The sequence below is a fragment of the Schistocerca nitens genome, chromosome 1 (genome assembly GCF_023898315.1).
Source record: "Schistocerca nitens isolate TAMUIC-IGC-003100 chromosome 1, iqSchNite1.1, whole genome shotgun sequence".
Taxonomy (NCBI): Eukaryota; Metazoa; Arthropoda; class Insecta; order Orthoptera; family Acrididae; genus Schistocerca; species Schistocerca nitens.
The window spans coordinates 970,034,078-970,059,125 of NC_064614.1; positions in this window are offsets into that span (position 1 = coordinate 970,034,078).

Genomic DNA, 25,048 nt, shown 5'->3' on the forward strand with positions numbered 1-25,048 from the left:
TGCCCTTCTATACTTAGTATACACGACACCAACGCCATCTGTATATGTGCATTTTGCTATCTCATAACTTTAGTCACCTCAGTATAAAGAAACAATTGGCCGCAGTACGTCCGGAATGCAACATCTGAAAAGGAAAAGTACAGTTTCTCATCTTCGACATTCTCTGCGTTATGGACCTTTTTGGCCGCTGGGTTGGCGGCTGCATCACACTACTTTGGTGAAACCTACATTGGATGTATCGTGTAGAGATGGCGACGTAACGTGACTTGATGCGACTACCACAGCGAATGCAGGACTCTCATGGTAGGAAACGGCGGCGCGGCGACAGGCAGCGACGGGATGGAATAGCCCCAGCGACAGCAGCGGCAGGCGGTCGGGTGATGGTATCGGTGCTGACTGGATGACAAGCTGCAGAACTGAGACGTGGTGGCAGCCTCGACTGTGCTGGTCGGTTGTGCTGTGACTCTAACGATGGGAAAAACCGACCGGGTGAAACCGATACCGGTACTTCAGTTCCCATAAACGCTATTTTCCGGTATCGGTTACAATACGGTGTTTTTTTTTACTAGTACCCAGGTAAAAAACGACATATCAATTTGCCATAGCAGCAGTGCTAAACTTTTTGATGTTTAAATGAAACATCTTTTTTAAAACGAGTAATGGTTACTTGTAAAATCTCCACTGCTTTGAATGGTTCAGTGATTACAGACACTGACAAAAGCAATCGTCACTATTTTAATAACGACGCCTATAGTTACAAAATCGCAACAAACACATGACGTAAGAATCGGTATAGCACTTCAGCGACCATAATGTAGGCCCCAACCTGTTGCCGGGTGGCATGGCCTATTAGACCGTATACATGTACAGTACATGCAGTCTGTATGACTTGCTCTCGCCTGGGTGCCTATTCTTTATCTTTCCGCCATTGTGCCGATCGTTTCGGTACTCAATAGCACCGAACGGTCTAGTAATCGAATTAGAGTCCCTGCGTTATTCAGTATGCATTTCGGTAGCGATACCGTTCGGGTCTAGAGAACTGAAGCGCTGTTGTCGGTTCGTGTCACGCAAGCCAATCAAAAGTAAACGGCCACAGATCCGCGCATGCATACTGCAGCGCGCACAGCGCCATGAACACAAAGTGGCTAGCAGATGACACAAGCGCGTTATTCATCCAAGTACCGAAAACTGCGTTTACGTTGCCATAACACATGACGCCGCATTCCATTGAGCTGACGTGCCCGGCTTCATCGTCCTTGCCTCCTCCTTAACAGTACCAGGCGCAGTATATCCATTTCCATGATTCTCACCTGAAATGCATAAAAATTTTTACAGTTTCTCTGACCGCATGTTTCCATGCATGCATAATAACCATAGTGTATTTGACTGTATTCTGCAGATTGTCGTAAATGCCACATTATGTCATCTTATTCTCATTCACACTGACATCGTGTTTTGGATTTTACGTTTCGGAAAAGGAATAGTGTGTTGAAAGGTGGCTACACTGAGCCACAGCGCCAGAGATCGCGCTAGAGAGTATTGTTCTGCCGCCTCCACTGGCAGTGATTGTCGAGGACTCGTAGTAGTCAGTTCGTGTTGAGATGTGCTAGTGGGCAAGGCTTGTTGAGATGTTGTAGTAAAGAGTGCTTGTTCCATGTTTTATGCAGTTGTTTGATGGGATAGACAGCAGATGTTGTTCGAATGGAGATATTGTAATGATCAGAGTGCTATTCGTCAATATATATGAAGGTAAAATATTCACTGTTTTTTCATTATTTCCATGTTTTAAATAATGCGTCATTACAGGTTCAGTCAACAAAGCATCTGGCTCGTGTTCTTGTATTAGAGTGTAATTCTGGTTTTCTTGCAATTACAGTATTTCTATTTTTTTTAATTACTTCAGTATAAATGATATTTAAAATTTCTTGTCTTATTGAAGAAGAGCCGTGCCAGATGTGTACGTTGAATCACACTTCCACACACAGAACAGATATACTTGTGTTTTGTTGGGTTCGTAGGTTTTATAGTTGCTGGGGACTTAATTAATTAATTGTGTTAACGAAAATTTTCTTTAATTCCTTGTTGTTATTCTATGCAGTCCGATTGCGTACTAAAACTAGTCAGGGCCAACCGTTTACAAGACTACGTAATCGGACATACAGCGACTGAAAAAATTTAAAAATTATTTTCATTATATTTTAATTAAGCCCCCATGCAGTGTATACCACATTGTACTAATACATGTGTAAAAACACCCGAAAAATTGATTCTGAGAGTTTCAAAGAATAAGAAGATAAACAGAATGTGGTTATAACACGCTCTAGAGGCCCAAATGATTGAGTAGCCTACATCCCTATATGATGCGTCAACGATTTGGGTCTTAAAAACAAAACTGAAAAAAAAAGAGAACGCATTTTCGAGAGCTCCTGCAGTTCGTCGAAGTGTATAACATGCATCTCATGCATGAAAATGTTTCGTATATGCTGCTACAGTCAAAAATATTACGGCGGAGATCTTTCATCTCTGTCTACTGTGGTTGAGGATTCTATCGCAGATAAATACTTGTGACAAGCAAGATTATGAAGATGACTGCTACTAGTTACATTTCCAGTAATTTAAGTTGTGCTCTCAGATTCCTGTCTAAACGCATACTGGGAATTGCTGCGTATTCGGAAAAAATGGTGAATTATATCTGACAAGAAAAAATACAAAGGTCATTGTCGGTTGTTTCACTCACAGTAATTTCATATTTCGTATTTTAAACACCCAGAAATCACGAAATCATTACTGAGAAAGTGCGCTCTTACATTTAAGCAATAACGAATATTGCAGAGCCGGCCGGAGTGGCCGAGCGGTTAAAGGCGCTACAGTCTGGAACCGCACGACCACTACGATCGCAGGTTCGAATCCTGCCTCGAGCATGGATGTGTGTGTGATGTCCTTAGGTTAGTTAGGTTTAAGTAGTTCTAAGTTCTAGGGGACTTATGACCACAGCAGTTGAGTCCCATAGTGCTCAGAGCCATTTGAACCATTTTTTTTTTTTTTAATATTGCAGAAATATCTTAACTTACACGAATATAAATATCTCAGAACGTGTTGCATATATAAAGAGGAAAAAAAAAATTTTGCATTCACCCATGCACGACCGTGACCTTTCGTATCACATTTAGCATTCACTCGCGCTAACCACTTTTTTGTTTTTGTTTTTAAATCTCATTCTGTTCGTTTTTGTTCGTTGTATTTGCTCGGGGCGAACGTCGCAAGACAGCCGTTTCAGTTCGTCATTGATCCACTAACTCAGTTTTTTTTATTACAGAGGGCAGCTAACTCTCTGACCGAATACGCTGAGCTACCGTGTCGGCTAACCACTTGGTCACATCTAACAACAGACACGCAGTCCTCAATTCTTGTAGTATTGTGTAGAGGAACGTAGACTGACCTCGTTGGCAAACGGTGCTGTGTAAGTCATAAATGCGTGATAGTTTGGAAGGTTTCCAATATCATGCTTCACATAATTGGTTTCCATTGTTACTTGAAAGTTGTAAACACGTTTAGATAATTACTAACTAACCCTTTTGTGGGAAAAAGTACATAAACCACATTTAGTGGACTGACAAGGCAGCCAGTCCACAGTGACGGGTAGCCGAAAGGGCACACGTACACACACGCCGACTGGCGCGAAGTCTGGAACAGGATTCGTAATGAATGTGATAAAGAAAAGAACGTAGCTACTAGAACACTTAACTTTTATATCGTCCTTTGGTATACAGCATTCTTGATGATACAAGTGAGACTATCTTGAGATACATGCAATGGTACAAATGGCGCCTTGCTAGGTCGTAGCCATTAACTTAGCTGAAGGCTATTCTAACTGTCTCTCGGCAAATGAGAGAAAGGCTTCGTACGTGTAGTCGCTAGCAATGTCGTCCGTACAACTGGGGCGAGTGCTAGTACGTCTCTCGAGACCTGCCTTGTGGTGGCGCTCGGTCTGCGATCCTGACAGTGGCGACACGCGGGTCCGACATGTACTAATGGACCGCGGCCGATTTAAGCCACCACCTAGCAAGTGTGGTGTCTGGCGGTGACACCACACCACAGCTCACCGATCGACAGGGCCACACCGAAATCCAAAACCTCTCGGTATAATTGTCGTAAAATCGGTGGGAGGACCGTTCATTAACAGGTCTCAGAAGCTTACTGAATAGGATATTTCGATAAAGAACCGAAAATGACTTCACTACTGAGACTAACCCACTACACCGATCGTTATGAACGATACAGAATAGGGCTCTTGATCTCTGGTCTGTTTGATAGTTCCTCGCTGTCGTCCTCGGACATTATCTGTAATGCAGAATGGTACTATCCCTAGTTAGGAAGTATTTCGCAAAGTGTAGTAGCAACGCAGTACGGTGTTCCACTTGCTTTAAGAGATGAAAACGGGAGGAGTCACAACAAACTTGCGACATTGTGTAAGGAGAAAACATGCACTATTATTTTATGGATTTTGGTGAGAGAGCGCCGTAGCTGTTTTTGTAAATTACACTTTGGGAAATACTGCAACCAGACACAAGTTTTTTGAAATGATTTTATTGTACCGTCACTAGTTTTGGGCCTGAGCACATTACCAAACTGTAGCGTTGATTTCTTTGTAAGTTTTACATTTTTGTCCTAGAATATAAAAAAGTTTTTATTATTATGTAGTTTTACAATTACATATGCTCCATGCATTTCATTTACATCATGAAAAGTTCTCCTTTACATATTATAAGGCAGAGGAGAGCTTACTTCATGAAGAGCTCTCTCTGTCTTTTAATATGTAAAAGAGAGATTTTCATGAAGTAAGTACAATGTACAGAGCATACATAAGTATAATCACAAAACTTTGCGTGTTTTAAGACCCAAATGTAAAATCTTCTGCAAACTATTCAGTCACAAAAACTTTGTTGTATAATAGGACACCAAATGTAAAGCTTACAGAGAGATTAACTGACAGCCGGCGGCGGTGGCCGAGCGCCTCTAGGCGCTTCAGTCCGGAACCGCACGACTGCTACGGTCACAGGTTCGAATCCTGCCTCGGGCATGGATGTGTATGATGTCCTTAGGTTAGTTAGGTTTAAGTAGTGCACTGATGACCTCAGATGTTAAGCCCCATAGTGCTCGGAGCCATTTGAACTATGTTTTGAGATTAACTGACAAATGGCTCAGACCTGAAACTACTAACGGTATAACAAAATGATTTCCAAAAAACTTGTGGCTGGTTGAACCACTTCCTACAGTGTAATATCCACCAGCTTCCTTGGAAGAAAAGATTAATTTTGTTAAGATATTTACAATTTTGTTGACGGGCTATAAACGGGGGATAATATCTGAAGCCTTAATTCTGTGACAGCTTTAGAGCGAATAATTGATTCCATCCAAAAGTGACGATGCAGGGAAGTCATGATCTTGTGACCTTTCGCTCTCACTGTCGCCACACTTGTCTCCTTCGCATCACAACTTTTCTGGAGACAGTGAGACCGATTTCTGCCACAGTCTCTACTCCAGACCGATCGAGATCTCCTATTCCTTCACATTCATTCAAATTTTTCAATCTTTTTTCGAGGTACATGTTCTATTGCTTACCACCTTAAACCAGCCAATTGCCACGATTTGATACCATAGCAAATAAATGTGAAGTTAGGTAGGTTTCAGTCATCAGTTAATAACTTACAGGCCAAGTACAGCGTTGGTACCTCCTCGTTTAGAATCCATTTTAGTTTTATCTACGACGGTTTCTGGTCTAGTGCGGCTCTGGGAGAACCCCTTTTGGAGGATTATCAAAATCATTTACAGTAACCTTGTCTCTACAGGAGTCCTGCATCCACTCCTAACAGAAGCGTGAATAGGCGGTTGGAGACTGGGATTCGGAGATTATAAGTGGTAGCAGGGATATCGGTATTTTGAGTTCTGTGGTTTCGATTTTCTCTTGAATCAAAGGCAATGGTTGTAAGAAACGAGTTGTGAAGGAGCAGTAAGGCAGATAGTGGTATCAGTCTCTTGTCCGCAGTGTGTGTGGGAGGGTTTGGATCGTAAGGCATGTCGATGTAGTGCCAGAACAAAATCTCCTTCATATAGCTTACCCACGTGCCGAATTTCTGGTCCATCACATGGAAGTTCACTAGGAATCACGACAGCGAATGGCACTGTTTGTCCTCGACATGGCTTTAACCTATCAAAACTGTCAACCATGCTATGATGAGGTAGCTGTAATTTGGAATTTGTAGGTGACATAAGGCACAAGAGAGAATATGGCCCCTCATAGGACAGGGTAACTTTCCTCGTGTTCCCTTTCTTAATTGCAGAATTTCTCACTAGGACCTAGTCCCCTTGCTAGTAAGGAAGCAGGACACTAATTTCAATACCTATCTTTAGCTGATTAGCAGTAACTTTAGAATTATTCTGTTGCACCGAATTGCTTTAAGTGTCGTGGCCTGCCTTTTGACCTCACCTGAATCAATCTCCAACGGCAGGGTGCCTAATTCAAAAGGGAACGTCTTTTTACAGCCGTTAAAAGCCTCATAATGTGGCTGCCTAGTAGGTTTTTGAATGCAACCTTTATAGTGAGACACAATGTACGGTAACTACCTGTGTCCGCAACTCGTGGTCGTGCGGTAGCGTTCTCGCTTCCCACGCCCGGGTTCGATTCCCGGCGGGGTCAGGGATTTTCTCTGCCTCGTGATGACTGGGTGTTGTGTGATGTCCTTAGGTTAGTTAGGTTTAAGTAGTTCTAAGTTCTAGGGGACTGATGACCATAGATGTTAAGTCCCATAGTGCTCAGAGCCATTTGAACCATTTGAACTACCTGTCCCAATCATCGTGAGTTTTGTAACAAGAAAATGTCTTAGGTAATTGTCTTGCGAATAGCCGGCCGAAGTGGCCGTGCGGTTAAAGGCGCTGCAGTCTGGAACCGCAAGACCGCTACGGTCGCAGGTTCGAATCCTGCCTCGGGCATGGATGTTTGTGATGTCCTTAGGTTAGTTAGGTTTAACTAGTTCTAAGTTCTAGGGGACTAATGACCTCAACAGTTGAGTCCCATAGTGCTCAGAGCCATTTTTTTGTCTTGCAACCTGTTCATCTCTATCATTTGACTTAGGACGGGTAGGCTGCCCTGAAGAAACAAGAGGTACAAGCTATCAACAATCCTAACACAGACAACAGTATATTGTTTCTGCCTGCCGATTGGGGAAATGCGACCGTTTTAATGAAGACCGAAGATTATGAGCAGAAGAACCGGGTGTGTACAGAACACACCAAAAACTGGAATCCACAACACTATCGCAACCCCAAGTGTATATTGCTGACATACTAAGTTCCCCTTTCAGTACTCTGTTTACTAACAGCCGCTCACACAGTTGCAGATGACGTGATGTTCGCTGAGAAAAAACAGCAACAGAAGAAAGCACAGAAAATATCTCGCAAACAGCGACAATAATTCTCAAAAACATGCCATAACATACAATAAAGAAGTTAATATGAAAGCAACCATAGAAAATTATATTTCAGAAAACGAACAGTAAAAATGTAATAATGTGTTACTGTGTTTGTATAACTATCAAATTTCCTGCATGCTTTAGATTTAAAAAAAGAAACACTGATGATAGTGATATTTTTTGCCGGAACAACTTTGGTTGGTTGGTTGGTTTGGGGAAGGAGACCAGACTGCGTGGTCATCGGTCTCATCGGATTAGGGAAGGATGGGGAAGGAAGTCGGCCGTGCCCTTTCAGAGGAACCATCCCGGCATTTGCCTGGACTGATTTAGGGAAATCACGGAAAACCTAAATCAGGATGGCCGGACGCGGGATTGAACCGTCGTCCTCCCGAATGCGAGTCCAGTGTCTAACCACTGCGCCACCTCGCTCGGTAACAACTTTGGGCAAATAAACAAATAACAAGGTGTTTTGCATCGAGGTGAACTCAATTTATGATATTGTTGTTTAACAATATCGCTGTCAGATTTGCAGTAAAACGATTCAGGCCCATCTCTCCCAGATTCATCTGGCCTGAGTTCTGATGTATAGTTTCTGGTAAATCAGTCATTGGAAATGAGGGGAACGGTATGTGCACTACGATGGCACTACGATCTCTTGCGGAAGGTCTTTGTGTAATTTCAGTGGCGAGTGAGTGTTTTGTCTGCCAGACCAGAGAGTGTACAGAGCGAGGTAGCGCAGTGGTTGGTACACTGGACACGCATTCGGGAGGACGACGGTTCAAATCCGGGTCCGGTCATCCTGATTTAGGTTTTCCGTAATTTCCCTAAATCGCTTCGGGCAAATGCCTGAATGTTTCCTTTGGAAGGGCAGAGCCGACTTCCTTCACCTCGCCCAAATAAACCAACTAACCAACTAGAGAGTGTACGGTCAGTGGAGAAGGAAAGGGACAGTGGTTTCTTCACGCTCAGTCGGAGTAGCAGCAGCTTGCGGTGATTGCGGAGCTGAAGTTATATCTGTAACGTGGGCAGTGAAGGTATGTACGCTCGACGCGTGCCGCGACTGTTTATGGCTAGTTCAAATGGTTCAAATGGCTCTGAGCACTATGGGACTTAACTTCTGAGGTCATCAGTCCCCTATAACGTAGAACTACTTAAACCTAACTAACCTAAGGACATCACACACATCCATGCCCGAGGCAGGATTCGAACCTGCGACCGTAGCTGTCGCGCGGTTCCAGACTGCAGCGCCTAGAACCGCTCGGCTACTCTAGCCGGCTTTATGGCTACTGACTGTCCATTTGCAAGCCACATTAATGTCCGTGGTTCTCCACGTGGAACCGAAAGCGGTCATAGCTCCAACTACCTTCCAAGAATCTACACAGGAGTCAATGCAGCTGCTTGATTGCATGTGGAAGGAAGGTGACCTGTCAGATTGGAATATACACTATTGGCCATTAAAATTGCTACACCAAGAAGAAATGCAGATGATAAACGGGTATTCATTGGACAAATATATTATACTATAACTGACATGTGATTATATTTTCACGCAATTTGGGTGCATAGATCCTGAGAAATTAGTACCCAGAACAATCACCTGTGGCCGTAGTAACGGCCTTGATACGCCTGGGCAGTGAGTCAAACAGAGCTTGGATGGCGTGTACAGGTACAGCTTCCCATGCAGTTTCAAAACGATACCACAGTTCATCAAGAGTAGTGACTGGCGTATTGTGACGAGCCAGTTGCTCGGCCGCCATTGACCAGACGTTTTCAATTGGTGGGAGACCTGGAGAATGTGCTGGCCAGTGCAGCAGTTGAACATTTTCTGTATCCAGAAAGGCCCGTACAGGACGTGCAACATGCGGTCGTGCATTTTCCTGCTGAAATGTAGGCTTTCGCAGGAATCGAATGAAGGGTAGAGCCATGGGTCGTAACACATCTGAAATGTAACGCCCACTGTTCAAAGTGCCGTCAATGGGAACAAGAGGTGACCGAGACTTGTAACCAATGGCACCCCATACCACTACGCCGGTTGAGACGCCAGTATGGCGTTGCCGAATACACGCTTCCAATGTGCGTTCACCGCGATGTCGCGAAACACGGATGCGACCATCATGATGCTGTAAACAGAACCTGGATTCATCCGAAAAAATGACGTTTTGCCATTCGTGCACCCAGGTTCGTTGTTGAGTACACCATCGCAGGCGCTCCTGCCTGTGATGCAGCGTCAAAGGTAACCGCAGCCATGGTCTCCGAGCTGATAGTCCATGCTGCTGCAAACGTCGTCGAACTGTTCGTGCAGATGGTTGTTGTCCTGCAAACTTCCCCATCTGTTGAGTCAGGGATCGAGACGTGGCTGCACGATCCGTTACAGCCATGCGGACAAGATGCCCGTCATCTCGACTGCTAGTGATACGAGGCCGTTGGGATCCAGCACGGCGTTCCGTATTACTCCCCTGAACCCACCGATTCCTTATTCTGCTAACAGTCATTGGATCTCGACCAACGAGGGCAGCAATGTCGTGATACGATAAACCGCAATCGCGATAGGCTACAATCCGACCTTTATCAAAGTCGGAAACGTGATGGTACTGCATCTCTCCTCCTTACACGAGGCATCACAACATCGTCTCATCAGGCAACGCCGGTCAACTGCTGTTTGTGTATGAGAAATAGGTTGGAAACTTACCGCATGTCAGAACATTGCAGGTGTCGCCACCGGCACCAACCTTCGTCCTGTCGGTTAAATTTCGCGTCTGCAGCAGTTCATCTTCGTGGTGTATCAATTTTAATGGCCAGTACTATACTTCCAACATCAGTTTTTACTCAAGTTTTACTTTCATACAGAAATTTTAACTAAGTGGGTAATCCTTTATTTTATAGATTACAATGTGTAAATTATATTTAAAAAAGTAAATAAGTTATAAATTTTTCGCGTATGTCAAATGCTGAATGTGTGAATCGTCTTGGTTCGTGTTCCGATTTCTGAAATGCATTTCTTGAATGTTCTGCTGGCTGCAATAACCGAAAATATTCATCTTCACTAACTCTTGTTCTTAAATAGGTAGGAAGAATGGAAGGTGTTTGTACGATTAACTTGGCATTGGTCTATAAAATATCCTCCACTTTTGAGCTAAAATCCCGAAAGCATTTTCTGCAACTCTCTTCGCTTTGGATAATTCTTTGCTAAAAATTCTTTCTTTTAATATTGTCTCTATTTTCTGCAGGCAAATGGTCTCATTAAATACTCTTTTAGTGCAAAACCTTCACATCTCTAAGTACATATGGACATAAATCGTCTTGTCCAGGAAGATTTTTGTCTCTTGGCGCCTTCATTTTGAAACGTTCAAATTTTTTCCCGTGTTTGAATTTTCAAAAATACCACTGCCATCGTCTAATTTCCTTATGATGGGTCTTTGTTGTCTATTGATTTATTTGTTTATTCTCTTAGCCACTGGGACAGGCTGCGAGGTGCGACCGCACTCTTATCCACGCCGGCTCCCGCCCCTGTCGTCCCAATGCTCGTGCCCTCCACTTGGAAGCGGGCTGTTCTCGCTTTCTTGATGTTTTGTGAGGCATTTTGAAACACTAAAATTAAGTACAGTGGAAATGGAAATCGAAGTACGAAACATTTCTCTTAATAAGAATAAAAAAAAAAGGAATTTAGGAAAGAATAGAGTAGAGAAATTCCCGTTACCTGGTTGTGAGTGGGCCTTCTTTAATTCTTCCAATGTGATGTTACAAGTACCAGTGTGGGCCGGCCCCACAGAATCTGGGACTGTTGGCTACCTTAGATTTAAAGCTTCACGGTAAAACCAAGAGCTGGCCATGAGACACGTTTTGGGAAATAATCAGAACCCCCCCCCTCCCCCGATTGCTTAAAATAATCGAACTACCATGTCTAAAACAATGCTGATTACTGTACAGACGAGTTAATATGTTATATTTGACGTTAAGCCCGTAAAACCTTTATAGTTGAAGACAAAAACATTAGATGTTTGTAACTCTGGTAATTTGCGCTTCGTCTCAATAAAGGCTAGTTTTCCGCGCATCTCATTATTTACGGCTACAGATCTCCTGATCTATGTATCGTACAACGGTGTAATTTTTCCAGGTACGTTCAGTGTTATATGTGTTGCGAACGGAGTAGTACTAAAGAAATAATAAACTAAAACGTAATAATGCATGCTGAAATTTTACTCGAAGAAGGACGAAAGTGTAATAAGCAATACAGAATTTTTTCCTTTCATTATTTTGGGCAGATTTCAGCCAGAAAAAGTTTCGAAATGTTTGACATTATGTGTTAACTTTTTTGGAAGACATTAAAACATGTCATGATTTCACGCTGCCTCATATACAGAGTTTCTGTCTTTAATAGTTGACTTATTGTGTTAAACATTGAAAGTACATTTGTAACTCTTAATGAGCACATTATGGTAGCATTTTAAATTTTCAAATTGTAGTTATCATTTTATGAAAATCTGAAAATAAAATTTTTCTTTCTTCTTGGATCTGTTAGTTAGGCAACCTATAACTTGGGACTGGTGTCAGTTTCAGCGTGTTGGTAATAAAGATAAGTTTTTTCGTGACTATTTAGTGAAGAACAGGGAATAGTATTGTACTTTCAAATTAAATATTAGGATAGCCAGCTGGTATCTTTGAGTAAAAATGTTGTGTTAAACCTAGCGCACAAATATGCAGAGCAATTGAAAATAAAACATCGATTCAGTGAGACGAAAACCAGAGTGGGTAAATACTTTTACTTTTCTCATGGAAACATGATCTAAGGGTGAGGAGAGATTAGTCTAAGAGTTTACAGCGAGCAGCAGATTTCTGCAACGAATAAGTTGACAGAATTTTTGACGAACTGAGTGAGTTAATGGATAAGTTAAAGATATAATTAAAACTTTTATGAACCAAAGATTACTTCTTTACACGTGCCACAGACTCCTCCAAACATATAAACAACCAAAAAGCAAAAGGTGGGTAATATATTAAAAAATCAACGAGTGTATATTCTATCACATTAAGTTTTACAATAAAATTCTAGTAACGTATCACAGTATTGTCTAATGCTAAGAATTTTCGAATGCAACCTTCAGAAAACATTGTAATTGCGAAAAACCTTAGTGTCAGATACTACCCAACCTTCCCAACATTTAGGCAAGATGATGGGTAGAATATTGACAGTCCTAGCAAAAGGGCTCATAAACTGTGAAGTAAAAACTGACAGTAAAGCATGGCCCGAAGTAGAGAGTGTAACACTTTACCACAAGTTAAAACATAGATATGTCAGTATTAAAGACGTTAAACGTTGCGCTTTTTCTGAAGCAAGTTTATGAAAAGAATTAATAAACTGTTGAGAATGAAAGGAGCCTGGTAAAAATGCTTAAAGGGAAAGCTTCCAACGAGAAGCAAGTCCATAAATATATATGAATTAATAAAACAAAAGCTGTTATTAAATATTTCTCTCCCTCCTCTTCCCCAGCCCGTGGTGATTTACAATTGGATCTCCTAAACAATGGGTAAATTTCACACAATTGTCCTGAACACAATGAAAGTGAACTGTAACCAACAAGATACAGATCAAGAAGTTCTGTCAACGTGCATGATGAAAGGGAATTCATCAAAAATAAAGATATAATCGGAAGTCTACACATTCACTACATTTACATCCAGGTTGATCAGATATTATTTCAAAAGAAGTGGGCTGAGGAAACGAGGCTAATGGGTCTGTTTGAATACACATGGTAAGCTTTCAACTACAGTAAATTAGCTTCAGTAGTAAAAATACGTATTGTAATCAATAGACTCTCTAAATCGTCATATAAAAATACATAACGAGTTCAAATGGTTCAAATGGCTCTGAGCACTATGGGACTCAACATCTTTGGTCATAAGTCTCCTAGAACTTAGAAGTACTTAATCCTAACTAACCTAAGGACATCACACACGTCCATGCCCGAGGCAGGATTCGAACCTGCGACCGTAGCGCTCGCGCGGTTTCAGGACTGAGCGCCTAGAACCGCTAGACCACCGCGGCCGGCCATAACGAGTAAATTGTAAACAGATGTCGTGTAGCTGAGTTTATTGCGAAGCTTAGAATGTAGCACTACATGCAACATGGCGTATGTGGATCTGTCAAATGGTTAATACACTGGATTCGTTCTCGAATGCATTGTCATCCTGACTTTAATTTGCTCTGGTTCCCCTGAAGCGAACTTGTTGCCGGTTTCTCGCTCTAACCTTATTCAGGATAACTAGTATTGACTATTGTTCGGCATTTATTTTCCTTCCTCTTCTTTTTTTGCTGTTCATCTACGCTTCAGTCCGCTCATATTCAGCAGTTTCTTAACACAATCTTGGCGAAAGCTTTGCGTTTAAGCATTATTCAGCAGCGCCACTGCCAAAACGATAACGGTAGTCCGTTCCTCTTACTGCTGCCAACGGCCCCCGGTGGCACATCACGATCGAGGAAGTGGCCCATCCCATTGGCCATAGTCGTGAACGTGGTGAGAGGAAGGGCGGCTTCTAAGCTGATGAGTCACCTCGTCTGCTGCTACCCAGTTAACGTAATTACCACAGAACAGCTAGAAATTGTTCCTCTCAATCATGTACGGATTTTTTCATAGTTGTATGTATGAATTAAGATCGTTAACTGTTTTCGTTGTGAAGTCTAAAATTGACATCTACCTTACCTTATGAATTTGAGGTTTCTGGTGTCAATATTTAGCGTTCACTAGACATTCTGGGGAGCAAAGATGAAGTGGTAGCCCAGCTACAGAACGCAAAACGTAAAAATAGGTCACGGCCTTTTTACAAAATGGCTACTATTACCTGGTTAACAGATTTGGGCTAAAACATGAAAATCTAAATTACGACAGATGGACTGGTCTCTGAAAAGCGTCTCCTCTGATCTGTCTGATTTGTACCTCTTCATCGTAGATTTACTTGCGTCGGTTCAGAAAACGAGATCAATTTTTTCCATTTACGATAGAGGTGGATAATAAAACAAATGCGAACACTAAACCAGGCGCATATAGTTTTACTTCATGTATACACTGACTATTATGCAAAAATATTTGCTCATTTTTAAGAAAAGTGACACAAGTCAGAACTCTAATGACTGCAGTATAAGCGTAATAAATTCATACTATAAATTACGAAATACCACAATCTTTTGAAAATTTCTCAGTCTGGTACTAGACAAAATCATCAAACCTTGGTAGAAAAAAATGCCTCGAATAAACAGGGTATAAAAAGTAAACAAATCAATATTAAAATTCTCATCTTTGCTGATAACCTACAAATAATTACCAGGACCACGAAAATCTCTTACGATGAAACACTCCAATCACGATGACCCTCACGTCTCGATGTGGCAACATCAATAAAGGCTAAACACTTCTAGTAGGCCTATTCAGGTGAAACTATAGGGAACATATAGTTCATTAACTACTGTGTAGGAAAATTCGAGAAGCCCACACAACCACCTTGAATATTTATGGCAAGGATTTCCTTCCCAACGAAGCCATATTTCGCCACTGCGGGACAACTTTTTCTCACAGGATTATATGCCGTTAAAATGCTATCATTAACCAACAATATCAATGCCAATGAAACAGTGTAATGGCCCGTATTGAGCAAAGTATACGGACCCACGGACTAATGACTTTCCAGGAGACACAAATTAAAAACTGTGTTCTAAGACCAAAATATTTAGCTCTATTCACGGAAAGGTCTCTGAATTTATGGACATACAGGTAAATTAAGCAATGCACAATGAACCAAGAAAATTTTCTGTCTCATATACGAAAAGCGAAAAACGTAACTGCCTAGCATTTAAGGAAAAGCTTTTCATTAAACACAGCTGTTGACCCAGCTGCAACTACTGGGACTACACGTAGATAGAAAATTAACTGCTAGAAGTTAACCGGCAGAAAGGGGTATGAAATTGAGAATCGCTTGGATAGGAGAAAGTCGATAGAACCACAGTAAGAAAGTGAAGTTAAAAGAAGGTAAAAAAAAACAAGGAGAATGGAACTAACTAATCACTCTATGTGCTGTTTAAACGGATATAAAAAATAATAATTAAAATAATAGACGTAGACATAACAAAATGGCAAACAAATTTAAAGAAACATTTTATGTCACGCGGCAACAATTTTACGACAGTATTATTTGCAGATGATGATAGGTGACCCAGAAGATGAAGTGCAAAAGGGATTGTACAAATTAAACCAAGTTAAGAAGGAATATGAAAATATCTTCAGGAGACATCAGAAATATGGACTTCCCCAATAGAAAAGATTATTACCGTTGAGAATTAATCCGTTGAGAAGGTCTAAAAGTTTTCAAAAATGGTTCAAATGGCTCTGAGCACTATGGGACTTAACTTCTGAGGTCATCAGTCCCCTAGAACAGCTTAAACCTAACTAACCTAAGGACATCACACACATCCACGCCCGAGGCAGGATTCGAACCTGCGAGCGTAGCGCCTAGAACCCCTCGGTCACTCCCGCGGGCAAAAGATTTCATAAATGGGCTTTCACATACTGTCAATCATGAGAGCTCTATTTAGAGCTTACCAGATTTAGACAGGTCATGGAAATAATGCAACAAACTCGGGATTACGAAGTAAGAAAAGAATCATTTCTGAAGTTGCATAAGCTGATTGGGATACTATTGTAGCTGCGAAAACTTATTTCTAACATCTACGCAGGAAACCAGCTATGGCTACCGAAATGTAGTTCCACAGATAGCTTGTGGATTAATCAGTGCTTAACTATAAAGAGAAGTGAGCACATACGAGCTGGCTCGGAGTTCAGTGGATCACTGTGATACAAATCTGAACTTCAGGAACAGATGGTTACAGCACTTGCAGCGAAGTGTCTGATATTAAGACAGCCAAAACGACTCATTAGTATAAACCAGTGGTTCGGAGAAAACAGGAACGCCCTTGCGATAGTTGGCGAGGGAGCAGCCGGAAGAGACCTGAAAGCGTAAACTATGACGCTGATGTGGATTACCTTCTTCGGTTCTGGTAGGCGACGCAGATCCACTTAAACGAAAAATGGTTCAAATGGCTCTGAGCACTATGGGACTTAACTTCTGAGGTCATCAGTCCCCTAGAACTTAGAACTACTTAAACCTAACTAACCTAAGGACATCACACACATCCACGCCCGAAGCAGGATTCGAACCTGCCACCGTATCGGTCGCGCGGTTCCAGACTGTAGCGCCTGGAACCGCTCGGCACACGGGCTGGCACTTAAACGAAGAAGCATGCTGTTGTCAACAGTCATTCCGCGACCCGACGGTGTTCGAGTGCCTGCTGCTGTAACAACGCTTCAGAGGTCCTAATGAAAAGTAGTACTGTCATATCTGGAACGTAGGGAGGTCAGCCAAGATAGTTCTTTTTTCCGTAGGTGAAGAAGTGTTTGTGTGGCCGCCGTTTCAGCTTAAATTAAGAAATGCATGGTAGCGTATCACGTGCCTGAATAGACCATATTCGGCTGCATTTTGAGAGAGGATGAACAAACTAATACGTTGCATATCGTTACAATACGTGATTATGATGATCGACAGAGACGAATAGTACAGGCAGTAGATGGTTCAGATGGCTCTGAGCACTATGGGACTCAACTGCTGAGGTCATTAGTCCCATAGAACTTAGAACTAGTTAAACCTAACTAACCTAAGGACATTACAAACATCCACGCCCGAGGCAGGATTCGAACCTGCGACCGTAGCGGTCTTGCGGTTCCAAACTGCAGCGCCTTTAACCGCACGGCCACTTCGGCCGGCGAAAATATAAGTCTTATGAATGAAAGTTCGTAATATAAAACATGTAAACATATCCACATACCTGTGTGAGGCAATTTGGTTCCTGTCCCGAATTTATTCACCCAATTAAACTCTGCGCAACTATTCACTACTTTCCTCCACGTACACTCGAATGTGTAGACAGTACAGTTACGACTAATAGATATGTATGTATGCACCAATAAATACATAATGTTCGATCTGTGTCTTTACAAGCCACAATACGTGTCAACTTACCATACTCTTACCACCACAATTTCCGAGATCGGAGCCTATACTTCTCAGTCAAGTAGCTCCTCGTTTTGCCTCACAAGAACTGAGTGCAACCCGCTTGCGAACAGCGCTCTGCAGACCGGATGGCCACCCATCCAAGCGCTAGTTCAGTCCGACAGCGCTTAACTTCGGTAATATGACGGGAACCGATGTTATCACTGCGGCAAGGCCGTTGGCCCCTGTGACGTAAGTTCTGAACAAATGTTAAGTGTTTTGTTTGTCTCATGTCTTCACTGGTTTTATGTTTCCTATATTTAATTTTATGTCACACAAAAGAGAAGGTTATTAGCTAGTAGGCAATAAAGAGTGCAAATTTTATGAAGAGTTCTTATTCTCCACGACAAAAATAATCCCTCCTAGCATTAATTGTGAGTTATTGTTTTTTTTTTTTGTGAAAAGGAAGAATAGGATTTCGTACCAGCCTACTGGAAGCGGGAGAGGCACCACAAGACATTTTAATTTCCACTGTTCTGTATATGGATTTTATGGCTTCCAGTACAAAACATACATGTCTGAATTCCTCAGAGCGAAATACAGTGACCTGCGATAGAAGAATGTTGTGTGAAGAGGCATGGCAGTGGACTTTGGCACACTTAAGACCAAATAACATGTCTTATAGTTCCTCCTCGAACATATATCTTTTATACGAGTATATCTACCTCTTCAGAATTATGCGAGCTACAAAATAAACATATTTTTGAAAAATCGATTTTTTGAAAAAAATTTTGACGTCCTGTCTCAAACACTCGAGTGGGAGGGGGGAGGTATTACAAAGTTTTTTCCCCGGTTCGCAAATTCGTAGATGCGAGGCTAGCAAGGTCAGAAGCAAATAATATCTGATTTAATGGGAAAGGTAGATGTATTTAAAATGAGACTCACATTGTGGAATGAACAACTTCAGAAAAAGAATACTGCCATTTCCCTAACCCTCTGGTATTAAAGAAAATGAGAATTTTGAATAATTCGTTTTGGTGCTGCAGGAAATATAGGAATAGTTTTGAAATCGTTTTCAGGATATTGGCAGCTTCGCACCTGTTTTTGCGACTTTTCCAAGATCATTTGTCGTATCCTATGAAAGCGCCCCTGTCCACTTGCAGATGGAACTGATGTAGTTTCCGATTAAGAGACAAATTTCATTAATTTAAAACTGTGCAGGAGTTAAGGTTTACCTCGAGGAGAGTTTCCACGTCCCCATGAAGCCGCATCCACGCTGGCTTCGCAAGACCATTAAGGTTGGGCCATGGAAAATGTGCGGAACGTCAGGTACTCAGTAAATGGACGCACTGCTATGGCATTCAGGGTAGATGCAGCTGTCTACGCGGGACAGAACGACTGCGGCTGCGGAATTAAGTAGCTTGCCAGCCGCATCGCTCACAGCGAGACGGAAGTCGCGCGGTGGCAGCGGCAGCGCTCTCGGCTGTGAGAATCAGTTGGGCAGTTGACACAGGTGGTGCGGGGCTAGCAGACGTAGGCAGTCAGTAGCCAGTTGACAGCAGGTTGTGCTGCTTTCTGCATTGTGTGTGTGACTACAGACTGTCTTCCACAGTGGACGTAAAGAAAATCGAGAAACAAATTTTAACAATACAGGTAGGGAAAAGGGCTTGTACTCGTATTTGGACGTATGGATCGATGAAGACAAGGATAGAAAAAAGACAGATACGGCATGGCATGACATCAGTTGTGAACCATTTATTGATTTCGGAAAGCGCTCAGGTAGAAGAAGAAAATCTTCTCATAAGTTTTTCTTTCCACTTCTTCATTATTATAGTACTTTCAGTTAAAGGATCAGCTCAAACTGCAACAAAATGGTTCAAATGGCTCTGAGCACTATGGGACGTAACATCTGAGGTCATCAGTCCCCTAAACTTAGAACTACTTAAACCTAACTAACCTAAGGACATCACACACATCCATGCCCGAGGCAGGATTCGAACCTGCGACCGTAGCGGTCGCGCGGTTCCAGACTGAAGCACCTAGAACCGCTCGGCCACAATGGCCGGCAAACTGCAACAGAATTAGCGATTTAGTTCCCCAGATACGTTACGAATTTTTATTTAAAGATACGTCAGAAGTGATATGTTTTGAGAAACTCCTACTTTTCTCCTATTGTTGAAATTTAACGTTTTGCCTATTTTTTATCTTATATTATTTAGTTACAGGAAGAGCCCATGTCACCAGGTGCAATTATTCCACATAATGATACTAACAGGACATTGGTCTGATATTATTACGAAATATAAAACGTAATTAAAAGAGATAAAAAGCCATAAAGTACATTAGAGCGACGAAACTGTACGTTCATCGAATTGTATACATACATAATAAAACATGAAGATATCCTCAAATTTTAAAGTAATATTTTACGAAGTCGAATGAAATAGCAATTACATTTGGTAACGGACCAATTCACGGATTTAAGAGCTACTCTAAACACAAATTGTCCTCTCCTTTTAAAATAATGCACTGTGTAATTGTTTTGGATGACGGTACTTATCACATGTACTTGTCAATGAGGCAGGATTCACAGCCTGAAGAGTGACTGAATTTTGAAGTGTCTCGTTTTATTGGTGTTCACACGACCTGCTCTCAGAAGAGCATTAAAAAGTAACATCTGTCATTCCACATTTGCTGAACACCTCATGGACAAGAAACATAACCCAATAAACATTGAAAATTCCGTTCAGCAGATCATTTAATTCTTCTTCACTTTCACTCAGGATAGCAATGTCATCAGCGAATCGTATCATTGATATCCTTTCACATTTTAATTCCACTCCTGAACCTTTCTTTTATTTCCATCATTGCTTCCTCGATGTACAGATTGAAGAGTAGGGGCGAAAGGCTACAGCCTTGTCTTACACCCTTCTTAAAACGAGCACTTCGTTCTTGATCGCCCACTCTTATTATTCCCTCTTGGTTGTTGTACATATTGTATATGACCCGTCTCTCCCTATAGCTTACCCCTACTTTTTTCAGAATCTCGAACAGCTTGCACCATTTTATATTGTCGAACGCTTGTTCCAGGTCGACAAATCCTATGAAAGTGTCTTGATTTTTCTTTAGCCTTGCTTCCATTATTAGCCGTAACGTCAGAATTGCCTCTCTCGTCCCTTTACTTTTCCTAAAGCCAAACTGATCGTCACCTAGCGCATTCTCAATTTTCTTTTCCATTCTTCTGTATATTATTCTTGTAAGTAGCTTTGATGCATGAGCTGATAAACCGATTGTGCGATAATTCTCGCACTTGTCAGCTCTTGCCGTCTTCGGAATTGTGTGGATGATGCATTTCCGAAAGTCAGATGGTATGTCGCCAGACTCATATATTCTACACACCAACGTGAATAGTCGTTTTGTTGCTACTTCCCCTAATGATTTTAGAAATTCTGATGGAATGTTATCTATCCCTTCTGCCTTATTTGACCGTAAGTCCTCCAAAGCTCTTTTAAATTCCGATTCTAATATTGGATCCCCTATCTCTTCTAAATCGACTCCTGTTTCTTCTTCTATCACATCAGACAAATCTTCACCCTCATAGAGGCTTTCACTGTATTCTTTCCACCTATCTGCTCTCTCCTCTGCATTTAACAGTGGAATTCCCGTTGCACTCTTAATGTTACCACCGTTGCTTTTAATGTCACCAAAGGTTGTTTTGACTCTCCTGTATGCTGAGTCTGTCCTTCCGACAATCATACCTTTTTCGATGTCTTCACATTTTTCCTGCAGCCATTTCGTCTTAGCTTCCCTGCACTTCCTATTTATCTCATTCCTCAGCGACTTGTACTTCTGTATTCCTGATTTTCCCAGAACATGTTTGTACTTCCTCCTTTCATCAATCAACTGAAGTATTACTTCTGTTACCCATGGTTTCTTCGCAGCTACCTTCTTTGTACCTATGTTTTCCTTCCCAACTTCTGTGATGGCCCTTTTTAGAGATGTCCATTCCTCTTCAACTGTACTGCCTACTGCGCTATTTCTTATTGCCGTATCTATAGCGTTAGAGAACTTCAAACGTATCTCGTCATTCCTTAGTACTTCCGTATCCCAGTTCTTTGCGTATTGATTCTTCCTGACTAATGTCTTGAACTTCAGCCTACTCTTCATCACTACTATATTGTGATCTGAGTCTATATCTGCTCCTGGATACGCCTTACAATCCAGTATCTGATTTCGGAATCTCTGTCTGACCATGATGTAATCTAATTGAAATCTTCCCGTATCTCCCGGCCTTTTCCTAGTATACCTCCTTCTCTTGTGATTCTTGAACAGGGTATTCGCTATTACTAGCTGAAACTTGTTACAGAAATCAATTAGTCTTTCTCCTCTTTCATTCCTTGTCCCAAGCCCATATTCTCCTGTAACATTTTCTTCTACTCCTTCCCTTACAACTGCATTCCAGTCGCCCATGACTATTAGATTTTCGTCCCCCTTTACATACTGCATTACCCTTCCAATATCCTCATACACTTTCTCTATCTGTTCATCTTCAGCTTGCGACGTCGGCATGTATACCTGAACTATCGTTGTCGGTGTTGGTCTGCTGTCGATTCTGATTAGAACAACCCGGTCACTGAACTGTTCACAGTAACACACTCTCTGCCCTACCTTCCTATTCATAACGAATCCTACACCTGTTATACCACTTTCTGCTGCTGTTGATATTACCCGATACTCATCTGACCAGAAATGCTTGTCTTCCTTCCACTTCACTTCACTGACCCCTACTATATCTAGATTGAGCCTTTGCATTTCCCTTTTCAGATTTTCTAGTTTCCGTACCATGTTCAAGCTTCTGACATTCCACGCCCCGACTCGTAGAACGTTATCCTTTTTCTTTTTCTTTTTTTTTTTAATGTACTCAAACTCGCGACGCTTATCGTTATTTTTTTTTCTTTTTTTACGTATACGAGGATAATCCCAAAGGTGAGGTCTCCTAATTTTTTTAGTTTTTTTAGTTTTTACGGAGCTTTTTTGTTTTTTTATTTTTTTAACGCCTTCAGCACTTTTTTGGTGCTCTACCAACATTTTTTATATTTTTTTTGTATCGAGGGCAAGTGCTATGCCAACTATTTTTTTTAATAGCGAGCGGGGCAGGCAGATGGCGGCAAGGAGGGCTGGGGTCAATTAGTCCGAGGCCTGGCCACGGTGCCGCCCTCATACCCGTCACCACTCACATTGATTGTAAAGGAACATTTTTTTTTATGGGTAAACATCAATATGGGATTGGAGTCAGATCATTCGGTTGATACATAAACGGGTGAAGGTTTTAGAGCTCGAACAGCTATCCAATACCTGTTCTATTGAATGCAATATGGAGCATATTACCGTACTTGCGACGGTGATCCGCCTAGTGTCTAATTTTAATATATTCCGTTTCCATGTGTAACTGAAACTCGCTGTAATCGTCGCCTGTCAGCCGATTGAAGACATGACTTGTATATTGGCCCAACAGCCTCATGACGGCATTATTTTTAGTTGGCGGAAAATATTTGACGTCTGGTCTGTGCAGTAAGTTCGTGTCTATGTTATTTTCAGAAGTCCTAGTTATAAGGGCGACTTTTTGACGAACCCATTGCCAACTGCGCATGCGGTGACTGCAAGAATATCTGTGGGGAACAGTATCCACTTGGTGACAATCTGGACAATTGGCTGTGTCGCTTAGACCAATCGCATGCAGGCGCTCATTTGTGCTGATAATGTTGTTAACCGTTTTGTACCATGTCGACCTGACCAAGGACGGAAGTACACTGCTGCTGATGTTCGCCCACGGGACATCCCAATTGTCTCCAGTGTGCTTTTGTTCGATTTTGTTCTTGCCCTCATATTGTTTCCTGTGCTCCAGAATGTCCTTGGCAGTTAAGGGTCGATGTTGGAGAAGGACCTCGCTCAAGTAGCTCTTTTCAAGATAATACGTGCGGATGTGGGAGAGCTGGTAGTCGATCGTCTGTACATTGATCGGCGGTGCTACGCTTTTCGGCGCTACTGCCTCAAACAACTTTGCCGTAAGGGTGTCAGAGTAGTTTTGGATTAAGGATGTCATCTGTTTAATCTACAAAGCCATTGCTTTGGCGTTCAGATCGGTCAGACCCATACCGCCATGCAGAAGGTCGAGGGTCACAGTCTTCACGTCAACTCTAAATATTTCCCCCCGCCACAGAAAATTGGTCAACTTGCTCATTATCTGTTTGGCTATGACAGTGGGGATTGGAAAGGCCTGTGCCACATAATATGCTCGCGACAGGATACATGTATTTATAAATTTAACCCTATGAATTTGGTCCATGCTGCGATAAACGTTATCTATTAAAGCACCCTTGACTTTGAGCGAGACATCCCGCCAATTCGCCGTTATCATCCTTTGTGGGGGGACCGTCAGTATCGTCCCAAGAGATTTGTGTTCCGTAACATGGTTAGCCCATTCTAGGCCGACATCGTCAAGTCCGCTTGTACGTAGAAATTTGCTTTTAGTTTCATTCATTTTTGCGCCAGAAGCGGAACAATAGCTTCTGAGGTCTGCCTCCAGTTGAATCACATCTTCCCCGTTCCTCACGACGATGCCGACATCATCAGCATATGCCCCAACTGCAGTTTTCTTCCCGGCGATCATTCTGCCCGTCATGTGCTCTTGTACTAGCCGCAGCAATGGTTCTAGTGAGATGACAAAGAGCAACATGGAAAGGGGGCTTCCTTGGGGGACACCCCTTGCGATGGTAATTGGTCTTGTGAGCTGGCAGTTGACGGAGATCGTGGCGGCCAGACCAGTGATCATATTGCGCACGACAGCAATGGAGTCATGCCGGAAGCCCATCCTCCGTATCGTTTCGAAGAGGTATTTATGGCTGACAGGATCAAATGCTTTATAAAAGTCGACAAAAAGGAGGCCGCAATTAATGGTGCTGGCAGACGACAGAGCGACGATATCTCTATATTGTGCTATAGTCTGAAATATTGATCGCCTATAAGCACAAGCTTGCTGTTGCCCAATTATGTTTACGGTCAACGGCATCATTCGTTTGTTTAAAGCTCTCGCAATAATCTTATAATCTGAATTAAGAAGAGAAATCGGCCGGAAGTTGTTAATCTTTTTACAACCTTTATTTTTAGGAATCAACACGATTTTACATTCTTTAAGTTCTGATGGTACAAACTTTCCCCGCAGTACGTCGTTAACGGCTTGTGTCAACTTATCACCTATGATACCCCAATATCGTTGATAGAATTTGACCGGAAGGCCATCAGGGCCCGGCGATTTACTTTTAGGGGAGCCGCGAATTATTTCAAGGACATCATCTGGACTAAAAGCCGAAAATAAGCTGGCGTTGTCGTCGGCCGTAATTGTGGAGGTTGTAAACGCAAATAACTCATCCAAATCGTCCTCTTGCGTTGCTTCTGCCTCATACAGGGCACTGTAATATCTGTGGATTTCTCTGATTATCTCGTTTTGCACAGTGAGGACAGTACCGTTTTCTAATCTAAGTTCGTTC